The sequence below is a fragment of the Herpailurus yagouaroundi genome, unplaced genomic scaffold, assembly GCF_014898765.1.
Source record: "Herpailurus yagouaroundi ecotype Mexico unplaced genomic scaffold, PumYag 139, whole genome shotgun sequence".
NCBI lineage: Eukaryota > Metazoa > Chordata > Mammalia > Carnivora > Felidae > Herpailurus > Herpailurus yagouaroundi.
The window spans coordinates 5,400,152-5,424,106 of NW_024412394.1; the positions used below are offsets into that span (position 1 = coordinate 5,400,152).

The 23,955-nt window shown below is 40.3% G+C and overlaps 1 protein-coding gene across 4 annotated transcripts in view; it reads right to left on the minus strand.

Moving 5' to 3' along the window:
- BTBD9 (BTB domain containing 9) overlaps positions 1–10,575 on the minus strand; it is a 417,923-nt gene extending 407,348 nt beyond the window's left edge. Inside the window, exon 1 of one of the 4 annotated variants that reach the window (XM_040473393.1) lies at positions 10,453–10,575. The gene's annotated coding sequence lies outside the window, so the exon portion shown is untranslated. Of the gene's footprint in view, positions 1–10,205; positions 10,270–10,452 lie in introns of those variants that run through there. The other 3 variants (XM_040473392.1, XM_040473394.1, XM_040473395.1) reach the window with 3 other exon arrangements.
- Positions 10,576–23,955: the final 13,380 nt, after the last annotated feature.

The window sequence follows — 23,955 nt, forward strand, 5'->3', positions numbered from 1 at the left end:
TCCTGAAATAGAATACTATGCAGCAGTGAAAATCAAAAAATTAGCTGTATGCAACAAGATGAATAATCTCAAAAATGTAATATTAAACAAGCCAAACACAAAGAATACACATTTATGACTTCATTTACAAAAAGTTCAAAAATAGGCCAATAGCTTATAAGTATTTGAAGTGTATACTTAAGGGATAAAACTTAAAATAAGAGGAAGTAATATTATAAAGTCAGGACAGTGTTTACTTTTGGGAGAGATGCTGAGATTGGGAAGGGCCAGGAAAGGGCACCTGATGAGTGCCCAGGGACCAGCAGTGTTTTATTTTTTATTTTTTATATATTTTTTAATTTTAAATATTTATTTTTGAGAAAGCACAAGCGCGGGGGGGGGGGGGGCAGAGAGAGGGGAATAGAGGATCCGAAGCAGGCTCTGAGTTGACAGGCTGACAGCAGAGAGCCAGATGTAGGGCTCAAACTCACAAACTGCGAGACCATGACCTGAGCTGAAGTCAGATGTTCAACTGACTGCGCCACACAGGCGCCCCCAACAGTGTTTTATTCTTAAGCTGAGGGACAAAATATTGGATGTTACTTTAAACTAATTCATTAAGTGCAGTATTTGTGTTCCACATACTTTTCTGTTTGTGTGCTATGCTGGACAACAGAAACAGGAAGTTTTAAGATATAGACATTTTTTTCTTTTTTTTTTTTTTTTAATTTTTTTTTTCAACGTTTTTATTTATTTTTGGGACAGAGAGAGACAGAGCATGAACGGGGGAGGGGCAGAGAGAGAGGGAGACACAGAATCAGAAACAGGCTCCAGGCTCCGAGCCATCAGCCCAGAGCCTGACGCGGGGCTCAAACTCACGGACTGCAAGATCGTGACCTGGCTGAAGTCGGACGCTTAACCGACTGCGCCACCCAGGCGCCCCCTTTTTTTTTTAATATAATTTATTGTCAAATTGGCTTACATACAACACCCAGTGTTCATCCCAACAAGTGCCCTCCTCAATGCCCATCACCCACTTTCCTCTCTCCCCCAACCCCCATCAACCCTGTTTTTCTCTGTATTTAAGAGTCTCTTATGGTTTGCCTTCCTCCCTCTCTGTTTGTAACTATTTTTTCCCCTTCCACTCCCCCATGGTCTTCTGTTAAGTTCCTCAAGATCCACATAAGAGTGAAAACATGTATCTGTCTTTCCCTGACTAACTTATTTCACTTAGCATAATACCCTCCAGGTCCATCCACATTGCTGCAAATAGCAGGATTTCATTCTTTCTCATTGCCAAGTAGCATTCCATTGTATATATAAACCACATCTTCTTTATCCATTCATCACTTGATGGACATTTGGGCTCCTTCCATAATTTGGTTATTGTTGAAAGTGCTGCCATAAACATTGGGGTACATGTGCCCCTATGCATCAGCACTCCTGTATCCTTTGGGTAAATTCCTAGCAGTGCTATTGCTGGGTCATAGGGTAGTTCTATTTTTAATTTTTTGAGGAACCTCCACACTGTTTTCCAGAGTGACTGCACCAGTTTGCATTCCCACCAACCGTGCAAGAGGGTTCCCGTTTCTCCACATCCTCGTCAGCATCTGTTGTTTCCTGAGTTGTTAATTTTAGCCACTCTGATTGGTGTGAGGTGGTATCTCAGTGTGGCTTTGATTTGTATTTCCCTGATGATGACTGACCTTGAGCATAGTTTCACGTGTCTGTTGGCCATCCGGAAGTCTTCTTTGGAAAAGTGTCTATTCATGTCTTCTGCCCATTTCTTCCCTGGATTATTCATTTTTCAGGTGTGGAGTTTGGTGAGTTCTTTATAGATTTTGGATACTAGCCCTTTATCTGATATGTCATTTGCAAATATCTTTTCCCATTCTGTTGGTTGCCTTTCAGTTTTGTTGATTTGGTTTCCTTTGCAGTGCAGAAGCTTTTTATCTTGATGAGGTCCCAATAGTCCATTTTTTGCTTTTAATTCCCTTGCCTTTCGAGATGTGTCTAGTAAGAAATTGCTGCAGCTGAGGTCAAAGAAGTTGTTGCCTGCTTTCTCCTCTAGGGTTTTGATGGTTTCCTGTCTCACATTTAGGTATTTCATCCATTTTGAGTTTATTTTTGTGTATGGTGTAAGAAAGTGGTCTAGTTTCATTCTTCTACATATTGCTGTCCAGTTCTCCCAGCACCATTTTCTAAAGAGACTGTCTTTTTCCCTTTGGAAATGTTTCTCTGCTTTGTCAAAGATTAGCTAGCCATACATTTTTGGGTCCAGTTCTGGGTTCTCTATCCTATTCCATTGGTCTATGTCTCTGTTTCTGTGCCAATACCATGCTGTCTTGACAATGACAGCTTTGTAGTAGAGGCTAAAGTCTGGGATTGTGATACCTCCGCTTTGGTTTCCTTCTTCAGTATTACTTTGGCTATTCAGGGTCTTTTGTGGTTCCACACAAATTTTAGGATTGTTTGTTCTAGCTTTGAGAAGAATGCTGGTGCAATTTTGATTGGGATTGCACTGAATGTGTAGATTGCTTTGGGTAGTATTGACATTGTAACAATATTTATTATTCCAACCCATCAGCACGGAATGTTTTTCCATTTCTTTGTGTCTTCTTCAATTTCCTTCATAAGCTTTCTATAGTTTTCAGCATACAGATCTTTTACATCTTTGGTTAGGTTTATTCCTAGGTATTTTATGGTTCTTGGTACAACTGTAAACAGGATCAGTTTCTTTATTTCTCCTTCTGTTGCTTCATTATTGGTATATAAAAATGCACCCAATTTCTGTACATTGATTTTGTACCCTGCGACTTTGCTGAATTCATGTATCACTTCCAGGAGTCTTTTGGTGGAGTCTTTTGGGTTTTCCATGTAGAGTATCATGTTGTCTGCAAAAAGTGAATGTGTGACTTCTTCTTTGCCAATTTTGAATGCCTTTTATTTCATTTTGTTGTCTGATTACTGATGCTAGGACTTCCAAAACTATGTTAAACAACAGTGGTGAGAGTGGACATCCCTGTCGTATTCCTGATCTCAGAGGGGGGTAAAGCTCTCAGTTTTTCCCCATTGAGGATGATACTAGCTGTGGGCTTTTCATATATGGCTTTTATGGTGTTTAAGTATGTTCCTTCCATCCTGACTTTCTTGAGAGTTTTTAAGAAAAGATGCTGCATTTTGTCAAATGCTTTTTATGCATATATTGACAGGATCATATGGTTCTCATCCTTTCTTTTATTAACACTGATTGATTTGCAAATATTGAACCAACACTGCAGCCCAGGGATGAATCCCACTGGATCATGGTGAATAATTCTTTTTATATGTTGTTGAATTCAATTTGCTAGTATCTTGTTGAGAATTTTTGCATCCATATTCATCAGGGATACTGGCCTGTAGTTCTCTTTTTTTGTGGGGTCTCAGTCTGGTTTGGGAATCAAAGTAATGCTGGCTTCATAGAATGAGTCTGGAAGTTTTCCTTCCATTTCTATTTTTTGGAGCAGCCTGAGAAGGATAGGTATTAACTCTGCTTTAAATGTCTGGTAGAATTCCTGAGGGAAGCCATCAAAAGATACAGACATTTTCTATGTGAGCTGGGGTCCCAGCAAGAAAGCGTCAGTGTGAGTTTAGGATCCTGGGCCAAAGAATACGTACCCTACAGGACAAATAAACCAGCCAGAAAGGAAACAAATGAGTCTTCCTTCCCGCTTGTGGGAGGTACCTTACACCCTAGTCAGCTTGGTTCATGTGTTCCTGCTTCTCAGATTGTTCACTTCTTTCTCCACTTTTGGCATCTACTAATTTCTTTAAAAGCTCCTACAATTTTACAAACACCCTGTCCATGGTTCCCAAACTTTAGTTGCAGCAGAACCACCTAGACAGAGCAATAAAACAGATCGCCAGGCACCATCCCCAGAGTTTCTCAATCAGAAGCTCTAGAGTGAGGTCCACAAATTTCCACTTGAAACAAGTTACCAGGAGACTTTAATGCTGTCCCTAGAACCACTGCTGTATAGTTAAAGACTCTAATGCAATAATCCAGGCAAGAAATTGAGGATTTCAATGAAGGTAAAAGCAGTAAGAATGGAAAGGAGAAAATGGAACAAGATAGAATATGAGGGTACAAGACAGAAAGAGGACACTCAGTTTTTCAGCTTATATTTTTTCATGGTCCCTTGCATACACAAGTTGAATGAATTTAACTTCAAGTTCTTGATGTCTACTCATATCAATATATTCTTAAAATTATAAAATGCAGATATCAGATCTTCCTGACATGGGTGCACACTCATTTACACAGTATCATACCCCCTAACTAAAGCCAGTGTTAGATGCCCAGAGAATTATTTCCCTATGCCCAGCACTTTACAGTTTCTGGCACATAGTAAGTAAAATACTTAAATATTAACAGAAAAAATAAATGAGAGATAACAAGAACCAAAGAAGCATGGTGAGTAGCTAACTAGTCCATCATGAAACTACAACTTAACTCCTGAAATCTCTTTATAGTACTTATATCTTTGCACAACTAGTGTTTGATTTCCTTATACAGTGTAAATCTTTTAACTTCCTATCAGAGATTAGAACTAATATTTGCTCTATATGCTAAAGTCCTCAGACACATAAGATACAAAGTATACCGGCAAACAAGGAAAAAGCCTTTATATTGAGGTTCCTCTCAATCCACATTTCTGTGATCTTATCTCCTCCTGTTCCCTTCCTTCACCCATCCTACTGCAAACTTCCAAGGTACAGGGAGTATACTATTTGCTTACCTTGTAAACCTGCAAAGTGCCTAATTCAAGACACAGACTATCCTCCTGACACTTGTTACTGACAATTATTTTGGACTCTCTGACATTATAAATAAAAGGGGGGAGGGTAAGATATCTAATTCAAAGTCACAGCAGCTAGCTAATGCATCAGCTATTTGAAAGAAATTTTCTGTAGTTAGTGTGTGTGTGTGTGTAACATTAGAAACAGCACCCTATGACTCAGCAGAGATAAAAGAATGAATGAAATCTGCACATGAAGTACGTGCAATCATGCACAAGGACAGTACTAAGGGGCTTCAAGGTTCAAACAAGCATTGCTATGTGCCGAGTATTATGCCAAATTCTGGAGAAGACAGTAATAACAAGATGAAGTCTAGAGAACTGGAAAGCACACTGGTGGATCTACAGTCTGCAGGCTGCTACCTCCCTATCCTTCTCTACACTCTCTCCTGGTTCTCTGTCCACCAGTTTTTGTTAGTCTCTATGCCGGTTTCTCTTCTTTCATCCATCCTTTAAGTCAGTAGTCCTCAAAGTGAGGTCTTGGGAACACCAGCATCAGCATCTCCTGAGAACTTGTTCAAAATGCAAATTCTCAATCCCCACTCAGACCTACTGAATCAGAAACTGTGGGGGTGGGGCCCAGCAATCTGTGTTTTATCAAGGCCTCAGGTATTTTTTTTTGTTTGTTTGTTTATATCCAAGTTAGTTAGCATATAGTGCAACAATGATTTCAGGAGTAAATACCTTAAATGTCCCTTGCCCATTTAGCCCACCCCCCTCCCACAAGCCTTCCAGTAACCCTCTGTTTGTTCTCCATATTTAAGAGTCTGTTACGTTTTGTCCCACACCCTGTTTTTATATTATTTTTGCTTCCCTTTCCTTATGTTCATCTGCTTTGTATCTTAAATTTATCATATGAGTTAAGTCCTATATTTGTCTTTCTCTGACTAATTTCACTTAGCATAATACCCTCTAGTTCCATCCACATAGTTGCAAATGCAAGATTTCATTCTTTTTGATTGCTGAGTAATAATCCATTGTGTGTGTGTGTGTATATATATATATATATATACACACACACATACACACACACACACACACACACACATATATACACACCACATCTTCTTTATCCATTCATCCATGGATGGACATTTGGGTTCTTTCCATACTTTGGCTATTGTTGATAGCGCTGCTATAAATATTGGGGTGCCTGTATCCCTTCGAAACAGCACACCTGTATCCCTTGGATAAATATCTAGTAGTTCAATTGCTGGGTCATAGGGTAATTCTATTTTTAACTTTTTGAGGAAGCTCCATACTGTTTTCCAGAGTGACTGCACCAGTTTGCATTCCCACCAGCACTGCAAAAGAGATCGTTGGGCCTCAGGTATTTCTAATGCATGCTCAAGTTTGAGAACCAATCTAAATTTAATCTAAGTGTTGATGTCCACAAGTTCCATTCCTTGTTCTTTCCAGTTCTCATTCTCCACTCTTCTGGGTAGTTGTATCTTCTTCTACTACCTCTATAACTGTCACTATTACTACCACTATTAATAGCAACAGCTATCATTTATTAAGCATTTATAAGCTAGGCATTATGCTAATCATTGTGCACATTCTATTTATTTAATCTCCACAACTATTCTTTGAAGTATTATTAACCCCACTTTTCAGAAGAAATTAAGGCTTAGAGATGTTAAACAACTTGTCCAAGGTCACGTGAACCAACCAGTAAGTGAAATAGACAAGACTTCAGGTTTTCCTGATTCCAAAGTCCACAGTGTTAACTACTACACTACTCCTAGAATAGTACTATTTTCTTGGCCCTATAGACTGTTACAATTATTCCTAAACTGCCTCATCAACTCTGGAGTAGAATTTCCAATCACCCAGTGGACCTCTCCAAACTCTACACAGGGACCTGATAATTAACATGCCATCATTTCTTCCCTCCACTGCAATTCTGTTGCTTCTCCTGTATTTTCTAATTTAATGTCATCATAATCACCAGTTACTAAAGCTAGACACATCTTTAACTTCCCACTCTCTCTCACCACTAACTGGTCATAACATTTAGAGATTTTAACAACTCTCTATTAGAGAGATTTTAAAATACCTCTACAATCCATCCATTCCTGCTGTCCCTCTTCAGGCTCCCAGCATCTCTTACGTATACCCTAACCGGTCTGCTAGCCTCTCCATGCCAATGCAGCTCTGCACGGGAACTGCCAATTAACTTTCTTATGAGTCCACTTTCCAAGGCCCTCCATCACCAACACGGGGGTTGGAATGGGAGGAGGGAAAATCTAGGCTTTTTAGAATGGAATGAAAACCCCTAATAGTTTGGCTGCAACCATATCTTTCCTGTCTCATCAAGAAATAATTCAAGGTTTTCTAAAAACCCTATTGATATTAATCTCTAGTAACTGTGCTTATGCTCTCCCCTCTTCCTACACTGTGTGTTTTCCCTTTTACATGTGGCAAAATTCTACTTAACCTGCAGGGCTAAGTTCTATCCTCTTCTTTTTAAAGCTTTCCCTGATTCTATCAATTTTTTTTCCTCCAAAGTGATCAATGCCCTCAGCATTTTACTTATTCCAAGGTGATTAACTCTTATCATAACATCCCAAGTTTAGGGGTTTGTCTCGTCTAATGAACACGTAGTAACTCACAGGGTTTGGGCTCACCGTGTCATGTTCTTTGTCTTCCCAGCACCCACCACAGTATCTAGCCATAGCCAGCACCCAATAAATATTTGCTGAGTTGTTAAATAATGCAACATTTGGTGTTGCAACTTTACACATGGTAGGTTAGCAATTCAGCTTCAGGTTTAATGGGCCTGAAGAATTTCCACATAACAACAAAAGATATTATGAAGAACAAAGGTTCGATACTCAGCAGCAACATCTTTAATTTTCTCAAATCTTTTTGTCAATGCTTTTTAGCATCCTTCTTCAAACAGACTCCTTTCCCAGCAAACGTTACTTGTATATTTTACAGAATCAGAGGTTAAGTACAAACCTCACAGGGCACTCTAAAAGATAATCCCAAGCAAAATTGTGTCACTGAGAATAGCTGGATAATTGCTTTGGGTACATCATTTCAGATTTCCAGTGGAAAGGCCCAAGCACACTAGGTAGATTTTAGAAATGGGGACACGCGCTGCTGACAAAGTACATAAGATACACTCACACTAATGAGGCATTTATTCAAATCAGTAATTGACATCAGAAGTATACAACAACCCAATCTTGATTCAACCATAATATCCCTTAAGTAAGGATAACACTTACTCTTGTCTAAGACTATTCTAACACAATTCCCATTCCACCTAGCAAGCAGCCCCTATCTTGTTATCAGTGAGTGCCTTAGTCTTAACACTTTTCCTTCCCAATCTGCTAAACCTTCTCTCTCCAACATCTCCCTATCAGAGACCGTAAACTCCACTCACCAGACATGTAGGTCTCCTCAATATCTCCCTCATCAAGCACATTCACACAATTTTCTCAACATGATTCCTTGCCTCTTCTCTAATTCAAATTTTATAGCTCTTTCAAAGACCTGATCAAATCTTACCTCTTCCAAAGAGTTCATTAACTCAGCCCACCACAGGTCTTATCTTTTCTAAATTTCTACTGCACTTAAAGTATAGCATCTCACATAGCACCTGTTTACATACTGCCTCATTTGGTTTCATGATGATTTGACATATTTTTGCTCATACATTTGACATACACATAACAAACTATTTGCTTTTTTTTTTTTTCTAAGTAGGCTTCACACTCAGTGAGGAGCCCAACACAGAGTTTGAACTCACCCAAAGTGGAGTTTGAACTCACCACCCTAGGATCAAGACCTAAGATGAAGAATCACACTTAGCCAATTGTGCCCAGACTATTTACACTTTTTTAGAAATGTATTTATTTATTTTTATTTTAGAGAGAGAGCATGAGCAGGGGAGAAGGGTGGAAGAAGAGAGAGAGAGAGAGAGAGAGAGAGAGAGAGAGAGAATCTTAAGCAAGATCCATGCTCAGTGTGGAGCCCGATTCAGGGCTTGATCTCATGAAAGTGAGATCATGACCTAAGCAGAAATCAAGAGTCTGACGCTGCACTGACTGAACCACCCAGGCACCCCCAGTCTATTTGCTCTTTATCAAAAAAAGCCAGGTTTTCTATGTCATTTACTCATATAACTCTTTTCCCTTTTCCCACATATAACATGATGGGGGGGGGGGGTAGAACGTATATTAACTCCTTGATGGACTAAGCTAGATTCATTGGTAAACACTCATACACAGTGCAATATATGACAAATACCTTATTGTATGCCTACTCTGTGGCAAAACTTGTGTAGATGCTGAAGAGAAAGCCATGAATAAAAAAGACACGACACCTGTCCTAAAAGCTACCTAGTCCAGTGAGCAAGAGACACTGAATCTCCAGTACTCTAGGTGCTACAGAGCAAGATTACTGGTTCCAAGACGTAAGCACCTCAGGCAGCATACTTCACAGATCCTCAGTTATGAAACTGAACCACAAAATTTTAGAGCTGAATGAAAACTTACAAGTTATGTTTCTTCAATTTTCTTGCACAGATCCTGATTAAATTTCAGTATCATCTACCTCTGTTCTAGGCATTGCCTTAATCAAAAGTCAGAAAATACCGACTTTTTCCCTATCTTCAATACTCTTTTCTCCCAAGGATGGCAACTGCAATCACCACACATTGACTCACGAGGGGAGCCAGAGCATTGACAGCACTGGGCTGATGATTTGCTACACCTTCATACTCAGGCTTGTCTGTCCACCAACATTTTCCAGCCCACACGTTGAACAGAATCTGTATTTTGTGCCTAGGAAACAGGACGTCTGTACTTCTATTAAGGAAAATAAAAAACAGTGCCTCCATACTTTTTTTGGCCCTAGTAATGACAGAAACACAACAGGTTCTGAGAAATAAAACAGCTGATTTGAGTCCAGAGGGAAGTGAGAATTTAGGATGGATATCTGCCCCCTGGCCTTAAAATCTGTAGCAACGTGACAGAATGCCTAGGGCAAAGTTGTATGCGTGCATTACGCACGTGCACACACACGTGAAGTTGGAAACTCCAGGCAACAGGTTAGCTGCCCCCTATCAGTACTGACAATCGCCTTCCCCAGGTCGAGGGTGTGTCTGACGCCGCACGCAGGCACTGATTCACAACTCTCTCCATAACAACCGGCTCCTCCTCGGAGCCCAGCCAGGGCAGGGGCGAGGAAGGCCCCAGCAGTGCCAAACTTTCCGAATCCCAGCCCTACTACGTCCCCGGTTCCACCTCCTCTCCATCCCGGTCAACCTCGTCTCAGGCAGGCTGCGAGGCTGTTCTGGGAACCCGGGCTTCTCCTGATTCCGCCTCCTCTGTCGGGGAGCCTGGCAAAGCCACCTCGACGCCCCCAGACACCTACTTCCCACTACACCTTCCGGGAACACACAGTCTCCGTCGGCACCTCGCTGCCGCTTCCCGGAGCGCCAGCGCCTAGGAACTGACCCTCGCCAGCCCCCGTCCCCTCTCCTTCCCCGCCCCTGGAAAAAGCGGCAGAGGGGCGTGGAGCGGCGCGCGCGGGTACTGTGGGGGTGCGCGTCTCCGCGCCCCGGGCCCGCGCAGCAGGTGCGGCCAGGCCCCACCTCCCCTGCGAGGTCCCGGCTACTCACCCCAACGATGTTTCTCTGCGACCTAGCCGCCCGCACGGACGCCTCTTCCGCCTGCTCCGCACCCCCCTTATAGCCACCGCCCCCTCGGCCGCTGCCGTCGCCGCCGTCCTCGCCGCCGCCGCCGCCGCCGCCGCGGCGCGCGTCCGCCTTCACGCACACCTCCGTGGCCGCGCACGCGCCTCTGCGCGCTGGCGTCACTTAGCAACCGGTCGGCGGCGGGCGGGATCTGAGGGTTTAGGGCTCGGATGTGGCCTTTGGCGGGTTTTGCGCCGTTTCCCCACCCGCCCGACCCGTCGCCCTCCTGAGTTGGGGGCCCCAGGGTGTGGCTGCCCTGCCGGCACCTGGCTCCGGGTAAACACGTCACCATACGTCACTGTGTGGTGTCACCGATTGCGTCACGGCAGATGGGAAGGTCCCCGTCGCGAGGTTCCAGGGCGCCTGTGGCGGAAAGAGCAGCTGCCTTGTCCAGACTGGAGCGGATCCTATGGGCTACTTCTGCAAAGTGCAGGAAGGTTATACAAAAGTGGGACCAAAGGGGGCTGAGGGTGCGGTTAACGCGGAAGACTGCTGAGTGACACTCGTTAACCCAGCAACAGGGTGTGATGGATCGAGCCTTGAATTCCCGTTTCCTCATTTTATAAATGGGGTAACGGTACCCATCCTGCCTACATTGAGGAATTGTGAAGCTAAGATAAAATACTGTATGCGGAGGTTCTTTGTAAAGTATAAACCCATTAGACTTTAAAATATTTTTGTTAGAAGGCAGTCGAGCAGGAGCAGATGAGAGCATGGACTTTGGAGTCAGAAACGTAACTTTAAGTCTGATCCTGGCTGATGTTGGATAGTCAGTTTTGCTTGACGCTTGGGCAAACTGGGGTACCAGGGTTTGGAGACTAACCAAAAAGGACATAATTTCAGGCAAAAGGTGTTTTATGAGCAAAGGTATGGAAGTGAAAAATGGACAGTAAAGAGGTTAAGTCTTGAGGCAGAGAGGCCAGTATTGAGGCCATTGCTGTATTCCAGTTAAGCGATAAGAGTCTTAACAAAGGTATTGGCAGTAGGAATGTAGGGAAAGGAATAGATGTGAGTGCTATTAAGGTGGTAGAATTGACAGTACTGAGTGGGAGGTTGGGGGATACGTGAGTAGACCAAGTTTCTAGGATGGGTGCCATAGTAGATGGTGGAACCGTTTCACAAGATGGGAAGAAAAATGAGTACAAAGTCTCTGTACTAAGTTAATAGATAGTGGTGTTGACAGCCTCGGAGGATGATCAGATTTGTGGGATGAGATGATGATGAGTTCAAATATAGATATATTTGTTGGGGAAACACTCTCCACTCATGATGTCTCTTTCCATCTGGAGTGAATCCATTAAAATAACACTCCTGGCCTCTCACTGCACCTGCCCCAGCTCACTCCTCCCTGGAGCAGTAACTTTCTGATGGTGATTTTAAAAGGAAAAACTAGGGGCACCTGGGTGGCTCAGTAAATTAAGTGGTTAAGCTAAGTGTTAAGCACCTGACTGTTGGTTTCAGCTCAGGTCATGACCTCACAGTTTGTAGGTTCAAGCCCCATATCGGGCAGGGTGCAATGCCCTGGTGTTCTCCTGTTCTGGAAGACCAGGACCTGGGGTGGGGTTGAGGGTGCCCGGTCCAGGACTACAAAATTAGTAAACCTATTTAATTTCAGAGTTTGGCATTATGAAGCTTGCTATCCACAGGCAATATTCAGTACCAACTTTGCCAGTTGTATCATACAGAGTAATGGCCCCCCAAAGATGTTCATGCCCTAATCTCCAGAATCTGAATATGCTCCCTCCCTTCCATGGCAAAAGGGACTTTGCAAGGTGTGATTAAGTTAAGAATCTTGAGATGGAGAGATTATCTTCAATTATCTGGCTGGGCTTTGAGGCAGGAAGGTCAGAATCAGGGATAGAGATATGATGAAGGAAACAAAGTTCGGAGAGAAAGAGAGATTTGAAGACTCTGCACTGCTCGCACTGAAGATGGAGCCAAGGAATGCAGACAGCTCTGCAAACCGGAAAAGGCAAGGGAATGGATTCCTCCTTAGAACGCAGAAAGAACGCAGCTCTGCCAATACATCGATTTTAGAGGAATTCTGATCTCCAGAACTCTAAGGTAGTAAATTTGTGTTCTTTACTAAGTTTGTGGTATTTGTTACAACAGGAATAGGAAACTAATACAGTCAGTAGTAAAGATGATGGTTGGTCTTTTGCCACATTCTCCTTTATCTGAAAAAGAAGGGTGCAAGTTTCTCGGGTTCCCTCAAAGACTGCTGAGTTGTAACTGTGACTTGATGGAGGGAACCTCCATATCCAGAGGAAAACATCCAATAAGCAGTTGAATTACACAGATCTATGAATGAGGAGAGAAGTTGAGTCAAAATAAAATAGATTTAGAGGACATTAACTTGTAATTGGTAATTTAAGTCCTAGGCATGGATGAGATCAATCAGGAGAAAATCTAGAAGAAACAATAAAAAGGACCAAGGAATACAGTCCCAGGAAGCACTGACTTTAAAGGGGAGTGACAATGGGGGGTGGGGGAGAGGGGAAAGTGGGCGATGGGCATTGAGGAGGGCACTTGTTGGGATGAGCACTGGGTGTTGTATGGAAACCAATTTGACAATAAATTATATTTAATAGAAATAAATAAATAAATAAATAAATAAATAAATAAATAAATAAAGGGGAGTGACAGATGAACAGAAGCCCACAAAGAAGTCTGAGGAACAATGGCCAGAGAGATAAAAGAGCTAGGTGAGCATAATGCCTCAAAAGCCAAGGTTGGAAGGAATTGCCAGATGGAGATGGGGTCATCAGAGTCAGAGATTACAAACAGGTTAAGTATATCAATGGCTGAAAAGCACTGACTAGATTTAGCAACACAAAAGGGATTGGTGACCAATAACAATGGCTTTAGTAAAGTAGTGGATATAGACATCAAATGACTGGGGTCTGAAAGGCAGGTCAATATAGTGGATTGGCCTTCGGACTGGTTGATGGGAGTTTGAGACTCTAGTGTTGCTTGGTTCTGGCAGTTAACTAGCTGGATAACCTTGGGCAAATCACTTAACTCTTCCAGGCTTTGGTTTTCTCCTATACCGAAGGAGAGATCAGGCTGAGCCTATGATTTTCACATAAATTCCTAGATAATCCCCCCCAACTTTATATTAGACTCATTTGCTTGTAACAGCACACTTCAAATTCTACTTAGATTATTTCACCAAACATTGAGTGTCAGTATATTTATATACTAGCTTCTCTCCAAGTGGACATGACCCAGTTATCTGAGAAGCTCACAATTTTGGAAGGGAGATAAACACATAAAGATGTAACTAATTGCTGTAGTTCTTTTTAAAACAAAGCAAGGTACAAAGTGAATGAACTCTTAACTGTAACACAGTACACTATGTGCTGTAGTAGAAATCTGTGTGAAGTGACATGGAGTATGTACAAAGTGATACAGATAAGGGAGTAACTGATTTTGTCTAATTGAAATCAAGGTATTTACCTACTCCCTCAGATAGGCACAGCATACCTCAAAGGTGGATGTAACTGTACCAAGACATTTCCCACGGTGATTAAAAAAAATGAGAGCTCTGCTAAGCCAATGCTGATCATTTAACATTCCATTTAGGTAGTTTTGTTGTGATCTGAAAGATTATTCATGTACAGCTACTTCCCAGCTAAGAACACTGTTTAACTGGAAAAAATGGACATACGTAATAGTTGAATGCAAGAAGAATTTTTTTACTTTTCTACCAAATCCCCGAAGAAACAGCTATTTGTTATATTTCCATGCTCTATTACATTTGCTCATCTAATTCTCATGTATTATCTCATTTAATTTTGCAAACATCAGCTTTATTGTATCAACAACTGACATTGTATCTCTGTTGTAGCAGGTCAGGATACAAAGTTTAGGTAATCTGATCAAGGTCATACTAACAACAGTTAAGTAGTACACTAAGATTTGAACCCAGCACAGGCATCCTCCTTCCAGGAAACCTTCCCTCAGGCTCTTGGTTTAAGTGCCCTTCCTCTGTACTATTACATCATGTGCACACCTTTATTTTAGCATTTACTGTAATTACGATGATGCTTGCTCTGTGCCAGGTCCTGTTTTAAGTACATAATAGGCATTAGCCCACTTGAGCCTCATAACAGCTCTTTGATATTTGTGATATTAATCACAATACTATAAATCAGGAAATATTTTTCCTGATTTTCACACAATTAATAACTGATGGGGCCAGGATTCAGCCCTAGGCAGTGAGGGTCTAGAGTCCATGCTTTTAACCCCCAGGCTGCTACCTTTATACCAAGCACCCCCTGCTAACATGGAGGAATTCTAGACGATATAGTTTCCAGAACTCATCAATGCAGTTACTGTAGGAATGTTGTTTGTGTGTGATATTGCTTTGTATTCCTTATTAAATGAACACAAGAGAATTTTTTCTCAGGCCAGATATCATGAAACACTTGGCTATACTTGAGTAACTGATATGTTTTCTCTGTATAGGCAATGTGAATTACATAACTGGCTGTTGTCTCCTTTCACTTTGACTGCCTAGAAGTTCCAAGTAAATTTGTGCCTCAGCTTTAGTAACTGCGTTGGCCTGCATATCTGTATTCTGTTGGTTTGAAATTTTTCAAACTAAAAAGTTGGGGGAAAAATAATCTAAACTCTTCTTTATTTTACAAATTGTTGACAGTGTACATTTATAATTACAAATTTAAAAAAGCAAATAAAAGCATGCTTTCATCAAATGATTCCTCAGACTTTACTCTGTGTGGACAAGAACTAGTTTCAGGTTAAATTCCATGAGTTCAATACAGAATCCTAGTTCCTAGGAAACCAGGATTTCTGCATTTCTTGTAAGTCCAGATGAATAGAATTTGTGTTCAGATATATCAGAAGATATTTCAAGTAGAAGCAAGTTGTGGCCCTCCTTGTTTTTAACGTGTAGCTAAGTAATTTGAAACCATTTTCAATCTACCATGGATTCTTTCAATGTATGCTACCTTGCTTTAGAGATAAAAAGTTGATTATCTTCCTTAATGCTGTTATTTTATTGTAATGATCTTTAATATACAGTTGATTTTGTGGTTTACCATTGGCTGAAAGAATGGATAAAGATAACCTGTCCTAAAATTAAAAGTATTATTTTGGTACATGTTCTCAAGTTTAATTGGCTTCGATCCAGTAACTTAACACCAGATTCATTTCTTTATTTAAGGGTATATTTTACAAGTAATTCCTGCAGGTAGATTTACTGGATAATCACTTCGCTAAAAGTCATTCATTTCAGGGGAGCATTCAGATTTTTCTATAGCCAACGTGAACAACTGATAATTTCTTCTTTGAAGATTTTTCAATCCAAATCTTCATTTTCCAACAGGGCGTTCAAATGCCTCAGGGATGAGTGAGCGCTGTACTCCTCACACAACAGATTGTTGCCAAGTCGTGATAGGAGCATCCAGGGTTGCCAGACTTGAAATCTATTGATCTCTAAGTATTGGTAACTAACATGAATTTTGTCGAAACAAAACAAAACAGTATGTGGGTTTGCAGACCCTCTGCTCAATTGGGTAGAACTTTATGGACTTAAATACTTACTAATTTTTCTTATTTTTGAAGAGTTGTTTTTAAAGGAAAATCCTGGGTTCCCTCCAGTTTGTCACTCTGTTCACCACTTTGTAGAGAGAAGTGTTTCTATGTAGGTGAGAATTTCATTGGGACTTATTCTTCACAAAAGGCTGTCAACCATCTGCTATTTGCATTACTGAATTCTAAATATGAATTAGCCTTCAGTCAACTACAGAATATTAGCTGGTTTACTAGAAAATTACATACCTGATTGTATTATCCTGAGCTCATACACACATAAACCTTCCTTGCCCCCTACCAGGAGCCTTTTCATGACTTGTTTTTGAATATTGTGTCTTCAGCATACATTAAGGGATTCTAGAAGAGACAGCTCCACAGAGCCCACTAGTGCGTTTACTGTAGAGTTTTTGTGCATTCAGTCATTTTATGTTTCTCATGGAAAATCCCATGAGAATTTTTTTTCAGACCCAAGTGTCATGAAATGCTTGGCTATCCTTAAATAACTGAATATGTCTTCCTTACAGACAAGTAGATTATATAATTGGATGTGTTTCCCTTTTCACTTTGGCCATGATGAAGCTCTGAGTCAAGTTTCAGTTCAGCTTTAGTGCCTGAATAGGAACCTGTGGCCTGCCTATCTGCATTCTAATTTGTTTCCTGGTCCTAACCTACTTAAATTTGGGTTTTCTATTGCTCAGACTTATTTATAATTTTCCACATGCTATGTGTAATTGCACTAGCCACCTCAATTGATTGTGGGAAAATGTAGAGAAATGAATGATAAACATTTAATGATGACTACCTTAAAGGTAGCCACTTACCCTTCAAGCAGGAGTTGAAACTTAAGTTTCTTCCATGCTGATAACAATGTCTTGTTTATAAGGTCTCTAGGGTTTCACTTCAGCCAAATAAAGCTAGGAATACGAATTATTTTCAAAGAAGTTTTAATGTCATTGCAAATCTTTATCATGTCATTCTTTTATGTTTGCTTTTTCCTTCTGATAGAGGTAGATAAAGTAATGATTGGCAAACATAAGTAGGAAACTTCAAATCCCTAATTCTCCAACCAAATAATTTCTCAGAACCTCTCAGTATATTCTTTTAGTAAGCCAGAATTTTTGTAATCTAATCTAAATCATATTCTTGGTTTAAATTCCTTTCTACCATGTATTAGTGATCTGATTTGTATTCACTGATGTATGTATTTGCACATATATGCTTTAACTGAAAGTACATGGAAAATCTTAAAGCAGAATTCATCATTGTCTTAATACATCTTTTATGTTGGTTAATTTAAAGGTAGAAAGGCAATTGAATACCCCATAACAATTAGGCATTGTTATCAGACAATAATGTGTCTATGATGTAATATTTTAATCTTGTAATTATCCTGAGAATAGGACAATAAGGCTTCTTTGAAAGTGTAAGTTAAGAAATAACAAGTGTTGGTGAGGATGTGGAGAAAAGGGAACACTTATGCACTGTTGGCAGGAATGTAAGTCAGGGCAGCCACTGTGGAAAACAGTATGGAGCTTCCTCAAAAGATTAAAAATGGAACTACCATTATGATCCAGCAATTCCACTTCCGGGTATATATCTGAAGAAAACAAAAACACTAATATAAAAACATATATGTGCTCCCATGCTCATTGAAGTATTCTTTAAAACAACCCAGATACGGAAATAAAGTGTCCAACAGATGAATGGATAAGGATAATGTGGTATATATGAACAATAGATATTATTCGACCATAAAAAAGAATGAAATCTTGCCATTTGCAATAACTTGGATGAGCCTTGAGGGCATTATACTAAATGAAATAAGTCAGGCAGAAAAACAAACGCCATATGATCTAACTTAAATGTGGAATCTAAAACAATAACAACAACAAAACCAAGCTCAAATGTACAGAGAACGGATTTGTAGTTACCAGAGGCAGAAGATGGAGAGTGGATGAAATGGATGAAGGGAGTCAGAAGGTACAAACTTCTTATAAAATAAGTCATGGAGATGGAATATACAGCATGGTGGCTGTAGTTAGTAATATGGTATTGCATATGTGAAAATTGCTTAGAGAGGAGATCTTAAAATTCCTCATCAGAAGAAAAACAAAGAGTGTAAGGTAAACAGTTACAGTATACCACAGATTTTGTAATCCTGTTTTGTCATTTCTTAATATACCAGGAACCTCAAAAAATTGAAATAGCGCAGACCTGTTTCCTGTTTCAGTTTTTATTCACAGGTTACCATGTACCAGGCACAGAGGGTGCCTAAAGGACTAATAGCCTAAAACTGCGCTGTCCAATATGGTAGCCTCTAGCCACATGTAACCTTTTACATTTAATTAAATTAGAAATTTGGTTCCTCGGTAATACTAGTCACATTGCAAGGGCTCAATAACCACATGTGGCTATAGGCTGGACAGTGCATGTGTAGAACACTTCTGTCATTGTACGAAATTCTATTGGAGAGTGCCAGTCTAAAAGTCTCATAGGAATTTCAGTCTCATAGGAATTAAGAAAGGTCATGTGTTAAGTGTGTGTAAGAATGACCTGGGGTAGGGCATCTGGGTGGCTCAGTCAGTTAAGCATCCAACTTCAGCTCAGGTCATGATCTCATGTTTCACAAGTTCGAGCCCCAGGCTCTGTGCTGACAGCTCAAAGCCTGGAGCCTGCTTCACATTCTAGGTCTGTCTCTCACTCTGCCCCTCTCTTGCTCTCTCCTCTCTTGCTCACTCTCCCTCTCAAAAATAAACAAAACAAGAGTGATCTGGGCATGGCGCATCCCATTGCCAAAGATTAAAAAAAAATTTTTTTTTAAGTTTATTTATTTTGAGAGAGACAAAGAGAGGGAGCAGAGGGGGGGCAGAAAAGAGAATCCCAAGCAGACTCCGTGCTGTCAGCGTGGAGCCCAATGTGAGGCTGAAACTCACGAACTGTTAGATCATGACCTGGGCCGAAACTAAGAGTCGGATGCATAACCGACTGAGCCACCCAGACACTCCTAAGAGATTCTGATTAATGGATATTGTGAGAGTCTTTCTTAACAATACCTCCAGATGATTTGATACAGAAGGTAAGCATATTTCATTGAGAAAAATCAATTTAGGGTCAATGGGAATAGCCCAATGGAGAGATTCTGTATTTCCTACCTAAGTGACATCTGGGTGCTTAAGCCAATTTAAATTTGATTAGGAGCGGGGCACGTGGGTGGCTCAGTCAGTTGAGTGTCTGACTTCAATCCGGATCATGATCTCATGGTTTGTGGGTTCAAGCCCAGCATTGGGCTCTGTGCTGACAGCTCGGAGCCTGGAGCCTGCTTCGGGTTCTGTGTCTCTCTCTCTCTGCCCCTCCCCTCCTCATGCTTTGTCTCTCTCTCTCTCAAAAATAAATAGACGAAAAAAAATTTTTTTTAATTTGGTTAGGAGAGATAAGAGTGCTGGAACTATATTCATACCTTGAGAGTTAATGGAGCATTGTATACCCATTATGTGTCTAGAGACATATCAAAGATTATTATAAATATCTTTAATTTTCATGTTCTCTTCAGAGTCATTGGAGGCATGTCTGTCCCTTGTCTTTTCCAGCTTCTGGTGGCAGCCAGCATTCCTTGGCTTGTCGCCACATCACTCCAATCTCTACTGTCACTGTCAGATTGTCTTGTTCTCTTCTGTGTCAAATATCCCTCTGACTCTTTCTTACAAGGACCCTTATGATTGCATTTAGGGCCCACCCAGATAATCCAGGATAACCTCCTCATCTCAAGATCCCCAATTTAGCCACATATACAATGACCATTTTTCCATATAACGTACCACTCATGGGCCCCAGAGATTAGGACCTGGTTACTTCAGGGAGCCATTATTCAGCCAAGTGCAACACATTTATACTTACTTTCATGGACTTAGAGAATGGTGTTGAAGGACAGGTATACACCAACTTTTTAATGTAAATTTCTTCAAGATAACTTATTGGAGGAGGAGAGGGCAACTATTCACTTTTTTTCTATATACTTTGTTTGGCTAGCTAAAGATAATAAAGTAGACAAACTTTAAAAGGGAGAAAGAAGAGCAAAACTTTCAGCTAAATGCAAACAAAAAGAAAGCAGAGGTGGCAATATTAAGTTCACATATAATGCAATTCAAAATCAACAGCATTACACAGAGAAAGAAAGGATATTTTGTATGATAAAAGCCCAAGAAGTGAAGATCTGTTATAAATCTTTATGTATCAAACACTATAGTAGCAAACTATATAAGGCAAAAACTTTTCAAAAATTTACTTAGGGGACTTTAATATGTGTTTCTCAGAATTCAATGCACCAAGTAGACAAATAAGAGGAAGAGGAGGGGGAAGAAGAAAAAGAGGAAGGAGGAGGGGGAGGAGATAGCAGTGGCTGTGGAGGTTACTTAAATTCTCAGTGACTTTGATCTAGCAGTTGTAAATAGAACTCAGTAGCCCATAACAGAAGATACATACTGTTCGCGAGTGTCAAGCATATGTTTGTTCACAAAGAAAATTATAGTAAATTTCAAAAGGAAGAAGTGATACAGTTCTCATTCACTAGCCACAATGCAGTAAATGACATCTAATATCAAAAGCTGTACTATGTGACCAAAACAGTTCTGAGGAAAAGGAAAAACTAGTATTTTTATTTTTCTAATTTTCATTTTAACAATTACCTCTTAATATTTTTTTTTATTCCACTTTAGTTACCATACAGTGTTAAGTTACTTTCAGGTGTACAGTATAGTGATTGGACAACTATACATTACTCAGTGCTCATCGTTAAGTGCACTCTTAATCCCCCTTCACCTATTTCATCCATCCCCCACCCATCTCCTCTCTGCTGACCAGTTTGTTCTCTGTAGTTCAGAGTCTGTTTTCTGGTTTTTCTCTTTTTTTCTTTGTTCATTTGTTTTTTTAAATTCCACATGAACGAACTCACATGGTATTTGTCTTTCCCTGATTTATGTCACTTAGCATCATACTATCCACATTGTTGCATATGGCAAGATTTCATTCTTTCTAGAGCTGAGTAATCTTTCACTATATATGTGTGTGTGTGTGTGTGTGTGTGTGTGTGTGTGTGTGTGTGTATACACATATATAGAGATATATACAGATATATACACACACACATATATATCACATCTTCTTTATCCATTCATCTATCAATGGACACAGGCTGCTTCTGTAATTCGGCTAGTGTAAATAATGCTGCAGTAGACATAGGGGTGCATATATCTTTTCAAATTTGTGTTTCCATATTCTTTGGGCAAATACCCAGTAGTGGAATAACTGGATCATAGGGTAATTCTACATTTAATTTTTTGAGGAAACCCCATACAGTTTTCCACAGTGGCTGCACCAGTTTGCATTCCCACCAACAGTGCAAGAGGGTTCCCCTTTCTCCACATCCTCGCCAAAACCTGTTTTCTTGTGTTTTTTATTTTAGCCATTCTGACAGGTGTGAGATGACATCTTATTGTGGTTTTGATTTGCATTTCCCTCATTAGTGTTGTTGAACATGTTTTCATGTGTCTGTTGGCCATCTGTATGTCTTTGGAAAAATGTCCATGTCTTCTGCTCATTTTTTAATTGGATTATTTGGTTTTTTGAGTGTTGAGTTGTATAAGTATATATTTTGGCTACTAACCCTTTGCCAGATAGGTCATTTGCAAAGTATCTTCTATTCAGTAGGTTATCTTTTACTTTGTTGACTGTTTCCTTTGCAGAAGCTTTTTATTTTGATGTAGTCCCAACAGTTACATATCTAGAAAAATGTTGCTATACTCCATGTCAGAGAAACTACTGCCTGTGCTGCCTGTGCTGGATTTTTATGGTTTCAAGTCTCACATTTAGGTCCTTGATTCATTTTGAGCTTATTTTTGTGTATGGTGTAAGAAAGTGGTCCAGTTTCATTCTTTTGCATGTAGCTCTCCATTTTCCCCAACACCATTTGTTGAACATTCTTTTTCCCATTGCATATTCTTGCCTTGTTTGTCATAGATTAATTGACCATATAATCATGGGTTTATTTCTGGGCTCTCTGTTCTGTTGATCTATGTGTTATTTTTGTGCTAGTACCATACTGTTTTTATTACTACAGCTTTGTGGTATATCTTGATCTGGGATTCTAATGCCTCTAGTTTTGTTCTTTTTTAAGCCTGCTTTGACTATTTGGGGTCTCTTGTTCCATACAAATTTTAGGATTATTTGTTCTAGTTCTGTGTAAAATGCTATTGATACTTTGATAGGGATTCCATTAAGTCTCTGGATTGCTTTGGGTAGCATTGGCATTTTAATAGTGTTTGTTTTTCCAATCCATGAACATGGAACATCTTTCCATTTGCTTGTATCATCAGGAAAAACTAATCTTTTTAAATGCACTTTTCAGATTTTAAAGTAGTATTGATAAGTAATCATTCCACTTAAGAAATTAGAAAATAAAACAAGATAAACTAAGAAATTTGGGGGATAATGATAAAGAAGTGTGCCAGTTATTGTCAGAAAAATTCTGTGTAACAAGCAGTCACAAAAATCTCAGTAGCATACAATAAGCACTTATTTCTTGCTTGTGCAGATCAGCTAAGGTCACTCTGTTTCAGGCTCTCAGACACCTGGGATGACTCTGCTCCATGCATCCCACGCTGGGCTCTAGGCTAGAAGGGCAGTGGCTGCCTGGAGCATATTTTTCTCATGGTGATGGCAGCCAAAGGGTCCATTTTACAGCAAAAGAGGTGTAGCAGTGGACACATGGCCACAGAACTTACTAGATTTATCACGTACTGCACTAACAGAGTGGTTCTGAACTTCCTACTTAAATGGCATGTGGATGGTGCTCGCTTCGGCAGCACATATATTAAATGGCATGTGGATGCCTGAGCCAGTTCAAATTTGATATGGAGAGATAAGAAGCTGCTGGTACGAGAGTGTGATGAGAAGCTCTTCTGACGGTGTAGCTGAGGTGTCCCCTTGGAGATATAAGCCTGCAATGATGAGATGCCATCTGCCAGGGCACATCATATACCCTCAAGCAAGTATCATCATTAGTATTGTACACCCAATAGGCATTATATGTGTTCAGGAACCAGTGGATAGAACTGTAAGCAGCCCCTGCCTGCCACCATTGCTTGGTTACTCACTTGGGGCATTTGTGCTCCCTATCCCTACAGATCTTGGCCCTGCTTGTTTGGAGGTTCTTGCTCCCAAATCCGGGGAACACTGAGTTAAGGGTGGATTCTTCTAACAAGTCCTTCAGGTGTTATAACTTGCCACTAATAGCCCCAAGTAGGATAGCTATTATTGGTTTTAAACCTACTTTACTACTGATAGTTTGCTTTGCTGTTGTGCTGTAGTTGTTTTGTGCAGTTTGCCTCCACAAATTATAACATTCACAGAACAGGATCCCTGTCTTATACTTCCAGCCTTCTGGTTCTATGAAAACACTTAATATTATTGATTGTGTGCTCCCAGTCATGCTGAGCACACTACAATAATAAAATAATAATTGGATATAAATCCGTTAAGGATTTATATGAGATTTATAAATCCTACAAGGATTTATATCCTATTATTCATGTGACGTGATGTTTTAAAATGTTAACTTTTCTCCCAACAGTTCTGTGACCCATGGCCCTTCTTCACTCAGGCGGCTAGAACACAGGCCTTAGGAATGTTACAAAAGGAAAAAAGCCTTTGACTTTCAAAAATATAAGCCTTTATGTTGTGAGTTGTGAGGAGACAGGTCAAGAGGGAGAGCTCTGAGACCTGGTGAATCCCCAAGAGGAGGCCGTACCTTCCTCTGCGCCTGTGGGTTAAGGTAAAGGGAAATCAGAGTCCTGAGACAGAGTATCTTCAGATCTG